Source organism: Pongo pygmaeus, chromosome 1 (genome assembly GCF_028885625.2).
Source record: "Pongo pygmaeus isolate AG05252 chromosome 1, NHGRI_mPonPyg2-v2.0_pri, whole genome shotgun sequence".
NCBI lineage: Eukaryota > Metazoa > Chordata > Mammalia > Primates > Hominidae > Pongo > Pongo pygmaeus.
In genome coordinates, this window is record NC_072373.2 from 160984995 (window position 1) to 160994036 (window position 9042).

The following is a 9042-nucleotide window of genomic DNA, read 5'->3' on the forward strand; positions in this document are numbered from 1 at the left end:
TCATCCTCAACAAATATGACATTTTATATTTGAATAGAATTATTATTCAAAAGAATTTCAGGACTCCTGTTTCACATATCTGCCCAATTCTACATCTTATTAAAATAATGAAACTGATTAGTACTTTTTCATAGCTGTTTATCTTAAGAATAAGAATGGAGTGCTAATGAAGCATTTGGCATATTCATTAATTGTTTTTCTCTTTCTGGGGTTTGTATTTGCCAAATTTTTTAATACTCTCTGTTGCAAGGAGCCTACTGCTCTCAGTAAGACAAGGAGTTTGCATTTTCCTAAGAAACAAGAGAAGTTAAGTGAGTGGCAGAAGCTAGTAAATCTGCTTGAAGGAAATGCACTGCACATGTATATATAAAAATTGTACTGTTTAAAGGGAAAAAAATCAAATTCCCATTTCTAGATTCTTTTCTTTTGGTTTCCACATTCCACAACTGAAGTGGCAGGATAATTAATGAGCTGCCAGAGAGTATGTAAACATGCCCTTTTGACAAATAGTCTTGTAAAATAGGGACAAGTATTCAATAATGATCTTTAAGTTTCTATTCTGTGTAAGAAAAATATACAGTGTGCTGGAGCCCTATGGCCTCTTTTACTCTTTGGCACACATTTTCTGCAGCAATATAAGCAAAATCTTTGTATTTATCTTACACAAAAGAGACCAGTATCTTTCTTTTGGCTTGGGTGGCTCACAACTTTTGTTTTTTAAATGAGTGGATATCCAAGGAAAAAATGACAAGGTGAAGTAACTAACAGTAGAGAACTTCCCTCCTAAGATTTACTTGGCAATTATAAAGTTGATGTTTTAAAAGGAGAACTTAGGTACATCAAAATTTTGAAGCGTTTATTTGAGCAAACGGCCTCTCATGAATTGGGAAGCACCAGACCACTAGCAGTTCAGGGCTCCATGAAGAGGCACAAGTGGAAAACTTTTATAAGGTATTCCCAGAAGCAAGACAGAGAAAATAATTGTTGGTTCAAGTGGGGAGTCCATAGTTAGAGGTAACTTGATAGTTTCTGACTGGCAAAGTTTCTAGTTAGAAGTTAGTTGGTAGTTTCTGATTGGTTAATATTCTGTTTTTCTAAGGTTATGATAATTCAATTTGCTTAGGCAGGAAAAGTCACTCAGCTTAATGGCCTCGCAATTAGTTATTCTTTTTACAATTTAGTTTTGTATAAATTTATCAGTTAAATTGGAGTACTTTTAAAGTTATTTTCAATGGAAACAAACTTCTGGAATCCCCAAATCTGGAGGATCACCAGAGATTTCTTTTTGTTTGTTTATTTCATCTCATATGGGACAGAGCCAACTTCTTCGTTTCTCTTTTATGTCAGTTGTAGCATTCTGCATTGTTTTTGTGGCCACTGGGAAGGATGTGGTTCTGACAAAGATAATCACCTTTTTGGTTGATGGAGATAATTGGGGTGATTTGCTGGCAAGACAGGTTTTCTTTCTCCCTTGCATCTCCTTGTCTTTGTTCTTTCCTCCAGGGGCTGTTTCGGAAGATGATCTTTCCAGACAAAGGAGGACTATTTTCCTACGCCCAAAAGTATTCCTACCTTTTCACCCCACTCTGGATTTTAGACTCATTGATGTATGAGACACTGTCTGTCAGCTAGCTTGTTATTTTCCTGTAGCATTAACCAGAGTACCTCACCTACTTTTACTTTGAAATTGCAATAATCAATCACCTTTATAAAATAAATTTTTTAAGTATGACATTTTTGTTGTATTAGTCTCTCTACCAAGCAACTGAAGAAAACATGACTTCCACTCCCTTCAAGTTTATTTCCAAACAGGAACAACTACAAAAAATAGCCCTTAATATTCTTCACGATATTTTCATGCTATTTCATATTTTTATATTGTTTTATTTTTAATAGTATTTTGCCCAATCCTAATCATATTTGTTTGTGTCTCTTTCCTCATGAGATTAAATTCTATGAGAGAGGGACTATATTTGCTCTCTCACGACTCTCACCAACATTGTGCTAGTTGATTTTTTGTGTATCACTTAAACATTGAAAGTATCCTGTGATTAGGAGATACTGTCTTCTGTTTTACACATAGGAGAAACTAAGTCTCAGGATGTTAGGTACAACTAGTGAGTGACAAGTGAATAATTGTTACCTAAGGATCTGTGATTCTCAAACAAATGTACATTCTATACCATCTTGCCGCTTTTGAAGTTCTACAGGGATGGAAAATCATGTCCTGTATAATATACAAGACTCAAGATCATCTGTAAAATTCTGATTCAACTTTGTGGTATTATAACTGTCAAAACTTATTACTATCAAACATCAATAGGAATGACTTCCCTAACTCAATCGGATATGATCCAGGCATGCTAAAATGCACAGATAAAAGGTATTACATAAATAAGATGAATTATTTTTGATCTAATATTATAACGAGTGGTAATAGAACTGTGATAGGCCATAATATGGCTTTGGATATTTTTAGTTTTATTGCTATGTTGTAATCACTCTACCTAGTTAGTTTCTTAATCAACTACATATTTTCAACAATGATGCCACCTGATTTCATCCACGCTACAGAACATTTGCTACTTGTATGATTATTCAAATATAGCCAATCTTGTCATCACTGTAATAGCTAACACAATAACATTAATATTATTCATTGAGTATTTAAAATACAACATCATTTGATTGGTAAGAACCTCCAATGCAAGATCTTCTTTTTTTTTTTTTTTGAGACGGAGTGTCGCTCTGTTGCCCAGGCTGGAGTGCAGTGGCACGATCTCTGCTCACTGCAAGCTCTGCTTCCCGAGTTCATGCCATTCTCCTGCCTCAGCCTCCTGAGTAGCTGGGACTACAGGCACCCGCCACCACACTTGGCTAATTTTTTTTTTTTTTTTGTAGTTGAAGTAGAGACGGGTTTCACCGTGTTAGCCAGGATGGTCTCGATCTCCTGACTTCGTGATCCGCCTGCCTCTGCCTCCCAAAGCACAGGGATTACAGACGTGAGCCACTGCACCCGGCCAATGCAAGATCTTAATACCTTTAACAACCTTATATGGTATATATATTATTATTTTCTTTTCATTTTTTAGCAAAGAAGTGTGAGGTTTATAGAATGTGAGTAATCATCCTATCAAGGCTCAGCTCAAATGTTAGCTACACAAAGGGATTCCTTAATCACCATATATTAAGTAGAATTCCTGGTTTCACATATTTCCCTATGCCACTTCACATTTTATTTCTTTAGAGTTATTTTTAAAATATATAATTAACCACTGTGTGAAATTATATACAGTTGATGCTTAAACAACATAGGCTTGAACTGCCTGTGTTCACTTACATACAGATTTTTTTCAACCAAATTTGGAATGAAAATAGATAATTCGTGAGATATAAAATTTCATATTTGGAGGGCTGACTTTTCTTATTTACATGGTTCTGCAAGGCTGATTATGGAACTTGAGTGTCCACAGATTTTGGTATATGCCAGGGTGCTGGAGTCAATTCTCAGGGATGCCTGTATATTTATATGATTACTTAAAAAAAATCTTCTCTCTCTTATAACTACAAACTAAGATGCATAATGCAGTGTGCAGCTTTTCTTACCACTGTATCTCTAGGGTCTGAAACACTGAACGGCACAGAGTTTACACTAAATCATTGTTTTTGAATAAACAATTTGATGTGGAAACAACGTTTGGAGCTGAGAAGAGAACCCAGGTCTTTTTACTTCTGGTAAAAAGAAAACAGAGTTTGTGCATTTTTAGAATTTGAGATTTGAAATACTGAGAATTTCTTTTGTTTTATCTATATCTTCATAGCTTCTTTTAAATTATATTGGGTTAAGAAGATTGAAAGGGGAAATTTTTAATCTGCTAACTGTAAGAACTATTCAGATTGATGCTCCCAAATGCATCTGATTTATTTGTGAGAGCAAAAATCTTCAACAGGCAATAAGATATTATACTCTCCAAAATATATTTATTTTAAAATTGCCCAAAGTTTCACTCTCCTTTCTTTGATTGGTTGAGAGTAGTTAAGCCTTACTTAAACTATCTCTTTGTTAAGGCTCATCCTCTTTGAGTCTGAAAATTGACCTTTGATGAAACCTCTTTTGGCTCATTTTGGTACAAATTAGAACAACTTAAGGAATGAGGGCTTAGGAACTGAATTTGAATTAGGTTGACTTTAAAAAGTACCAGTCAATTAGCCAAGAAGGCAGCAGAGGTGAAATCATTTCATTTGTGATCATGCCCGGCGGGGATCCTAATGGCTCTATCTGATTAGCTTGGTTTTTTTACTTCTCTGTCAACCTATACCCAGATGGCAGAGACAGGGAATTGAGTTGTATCAAGAATTTGTGAAGCTCTTCTGCAAGGAGCTTCACATTAGTGAAGTATATTAGCAATTGATGCCAAAGGAAGACAATGGGCTTTAATAAACTCCGGTTTGAAAACACTGTATTTGCAAAGCATCTGCCACATGTGCTACTTTGGCTTTAATGGTCTTTTTTATTTTATTTTATTTTAAATTAATTAATTAATTAAGTTGTTTGTTTTTTAGACAAAGATTGGGTCTTGCTATGTTACCCAGGCTGGATCTCGAACTCCTGGGCTCAAGCAATCTTCCCACTTCAGCTTCCCAAGTAGCCCTTCTTTTATTTTAAAACTCTTGTTGGGTAGAAACATGAATCAATGCAAGATTTCTAAGCAAGTAGATTTTATTACATGATGTTTAGGTTCTCACATAGGTGCATGACTTTTCCTAAATAGATAGAAAATACCACATGTACTACCAAGCTTAGCATTCAGCTCTCTCATCAGCAATAACAAAGCACATATACTCAGAAGTACAGTTTTACAAAGAATGTGATGAGTTGTGTTAAATTAATTTTAGCCTAAATCTGCCGCCTTACATATTCTAAGTTTGGCCTAAAAATTTCTCCATACAGAATGAACCATAACCTAACTGGATATGTAAATAGACTGTAACCTACTCTTGTGCCAGTCACCAAGTCTGGCCAGTCAAAGGCAGCCAACTGTTCAAATCATGTTCAGACAAGGCAAAGACACTGGCCTGTAACCAATCTGGCTGTTTCTATACCTCATTTCATTTTTTATATCTCACTTTCCTTTTTCTATCTTTAAATGTTCTTCCACCATGTGGAACCTTACTGGAACCATGTGGAACCATGTGGAACCATGCTGGAACCTTACTGGACCTATTCTGATTTGGGTCTTGCAGGATTTGCCAATAATTCTTGGCTCAATTAAACTCTGTTAAGTTCAATTTGTCTAAGGTTTTCCTTTCAACAGTTGGGTGCCTGATCTGGGGGCTGCCATAAGCCTGCATGATCTCGGAGTTGAGTTGAAACTGGGAGGGAAGGATTTCTCCAAGAGTGCCATGAGGCAGCATTATTATGATTATGAACCAGATTTTTTTGTTAAAAACCGTCAAGTTAGGGAATCAAATTCAAAGGACAAGGCTATAAGTATGTAAAAAAACACAAAAACATTTTACAAAATCTAAATCTGTATCCAGGAACATCATAGAAACAGAAGTGGGGTGGGTGTGGACAACCCCCTGAGTGCATGCAGAGCGCTTGGTGGTTTCCATATAAAGAACAGTGATGTCCACTTCCTGTCGTGAAGGTGACAATGAGGGCAACTTGGAGGAGGAGAATAGGGCCAAGTATATTGATGGATTACTTACTCTGAAAATGAGGGTTCCAGAAAGCTAAAAAACCTTGATACAGCTCAAAGCAGTTCATGAAAACTGCACTTGTTCTCAAATATGAACTATCAGCAGCACTGCCTAGTTTTCAAGTCAATTTGTTCCAGCTACTATAGATGAGTTTTGTAGTTAGTAACACTCCTAAATCAGTCTTTTAGCCTATTCCCTTTCTGAGGACTACAACGGGGAATCATTACTTTCCTATTATTAACAAATTCATGCAGTTGTTTATAGAACTTTTCTAGGTACTTTCATACAGCTTCTCTTGTTTGATCCTTGCAATAGTTGCGATGTGTGTGTGTGTATATATATATGTGTGTGTGTATTAATGTCCTGTCTCTGAGGTTGAAGAGAAAAAACACAGAGAGGTTAATTGACATGGCCAAAGCCACAGAGTTTGGAAGCAGTAGAACTGGAACTTAAATCTGAGGTTTCTAAATCTAAACTCTGGATCTTCTGGGAACTTTATTCTATTCTAGGTCAAAGACAGTACCTGGGATCCTGTATTACTAATGGAAGGAAAATTGCATCAGGGGACTCTGGCTGACAGATTGATGGATTGATTAATTTATTCATGTATGGTCTACTTCATGCTAAGCACTGTTCTAGTTACAGGGGATTTTAGGAACAACAATGTGCTCTTGTCTTTAAAAAGCTTATCATCTTTTGTTCAGTGGTATAAAAATACTTGCTATATTATCAAAATAAACAGAAGTCTGAAGTGATTGGTGGTAGAGTATAAGACAGCAGCACAATATACAAGTAGAATGCAGACTTGGAGTTAGACCACCAGTGTTTAAATCTCACATCTATAACTTATAAGTTGTGTGACTTTAGTGTAGTAAGCAATCGCCCTGTGCCTCAGTTTTCTCATTTGTAAAATGGACTTGATCTTACTGTATAGGGCAAGTTAGAAGATTAAATAGGTTAATATTTGTAAAGTGTTTGATACATAATAAGCAGTAAAGTTTTTTTTAATAAATAAAAATACAAATCAGGATAGGCCAAGTCACACAGCTAATGACGGTGGAACAGCAATAGGAAATTAGTCTGTATAAGTGTAGAACCAAGGACCTAATGACTAAGCTTTAATGTAAAAGTTCTAGTCTCACATTGTGAAATCCAGGCTGCAGTTTGACTTGATTATTTGTTGGGCAGTGGGATTAAGTTGATCATATATATGTTTGGTAGATACCATTGCAGATGGATTGAGGGTAGGAAGAACTGAAGAGTATTAAGTTATGCAATTGTCCAGGTAAGGCATAGTGAAGGTTTGAACTCAGGCTAGATAGAACAAAGCAAATAATGAGTAAAACAACTGAGGGTGCAATTTGTTGGCATTCTTTATTATTGGATTCAGCCTATGTGAAGGACCCCAAATGCCTTTCTGGCTTTAATAGCCTCACGGCAATATAAACATAAGAAAATGTTATTTAAGTCCATGCTGTAGAGAAGGTAGTTCAGGCCCTGACAGACTAATTTCAAGCACACAGGGTCATACAGATGGTCAGTGGTTCTCAGTCCTTTAATTTAATCCCTAGAATGCCCTGTGTCTTCACACTTTCTTCTTATCTAAATGATCTCCCATTACTGACTGCAAGAGAATGGACATTTACAAAGCTAATCAATACCAGTTTAATATATCAGCTTCAATCCACTTTTCTTAATGGCAAGGCATTAACCCAAAGAGCCTCTTCAAGTCAGCAAGGTTTGGATTCTCTCATCTATAGGCCTGGTATTAATCCATCCTTTTTCTTTCCATTTGTTCTGCCTTCCCTATCCCTCTGATCATCCTGTTTTCTCTCCCTCTTCTTTCAGTGAGATAGACTATACAAAGTACACTGACCTTAATAATAATAATAATAGTATCAACCAAAGCAGCTCCCATTTACTGAACATTTGCCATGTGCCTGGCACAGTTTTAAGCACCTTGAATTTATTAACTTATCTAATCCTCACATCATCCCTATAATGAAAGCATAATTTTTATTCCCATTATACAGGTGAGGAGTCAAACCTACTTACCTCCCAGCATTATCAGAGCCAAATAAAGTAATAAATGTGCTAGCAAACTGCAATATATAACACAAATTCGAGCTGTGATTAATTCATGTTTCTGACTTCATTATCCAACAAAGTGAAATCTGACAACTCTACTTAACCTAGACTCTTAAAACCTATGAACAATAATTGGAATGGAGAGCAGATGCTTGCTATTTAATAAGGCTTGTTCTAACAAATAACAAAAGCTCTACAGTTCCTGTTTACTTCATTGAAAATGAATTTCTGTTCACTTTGGATCAGGTCAGGCATAATTAGGATTAAGGATTAACTGGACTTGAAAAGTAATGAAACATAAGTGTCATCTATCTGGCTAATATATCTGAATTAAAAAGATTAACCTGAATGACTGAAATGCACTGATCTTGTGTATTTAATTTCTGTTGTTTGCTCAAAATATTGAAGGATGGACTTAGTGAGAAATGGACTCTCCACAGGAGGCTAATTTTGTCATCCCACTAGACCTTACTACAGCTATTAAGACTAATAAATTGAGCTTAGGGTAATAGGCCACAATGCTGTAGAAATATGACTTCTCTTAAAATCCGAAAACATTTCACCTTCACACACTCCCTATCTCATTTCACATTTATCACTGCCATCATAAATATTATCTCTACAATATCCATTTCTCTTCCCTTGTGTCTAGTAGAAATGTTTTGTGAAAATGGCTCTCTCAGAATCACCAAAGAACTCCTCGTGGTCAGATCCAATAGTCTCGCCTCTGTCTTTACCCTTTCAACCATTTCTTAACAACTTCCATTAAATTGGTTTCACTTTTCCTCTTTCCTAAAATTTTGTTTCTTCAAAATATTCAGTTTAAATTATTCATCTCAGCCTTCTCCTCTAAAAGTTTCTGTCTTCACTAGGCCTCTCTAGAGATATTTTCCTCTGCGTTTTGGCCTCAACTATTTTGTATTTTCTCTCCCCTCTCCTTTCTTCCCCTTTCTTCACACCTCTCTCATTTTCTTTCTCTCTGTTTCTCTCTCCCTCCCCTCTCTGTCTCTACTCTCTTACTCTTTCTCATGGGCTCAAATGCTATATCTGTCTTTCTAAATATTCCAAGATCTCCCAAAATGATGGATGCCTTGCTCTCTGGGCTAAACTATACTTTGATTTATTTGGTTGCAGTGAGATAGATATTTTGGAACATCAATACACAAACTCCAGAGAAGGGATTTCACTTTCCTTTAATTCCCTATTAAGTAAATGCCAAGCAATACTGCATTTGGATCTTGGTCAAAGATG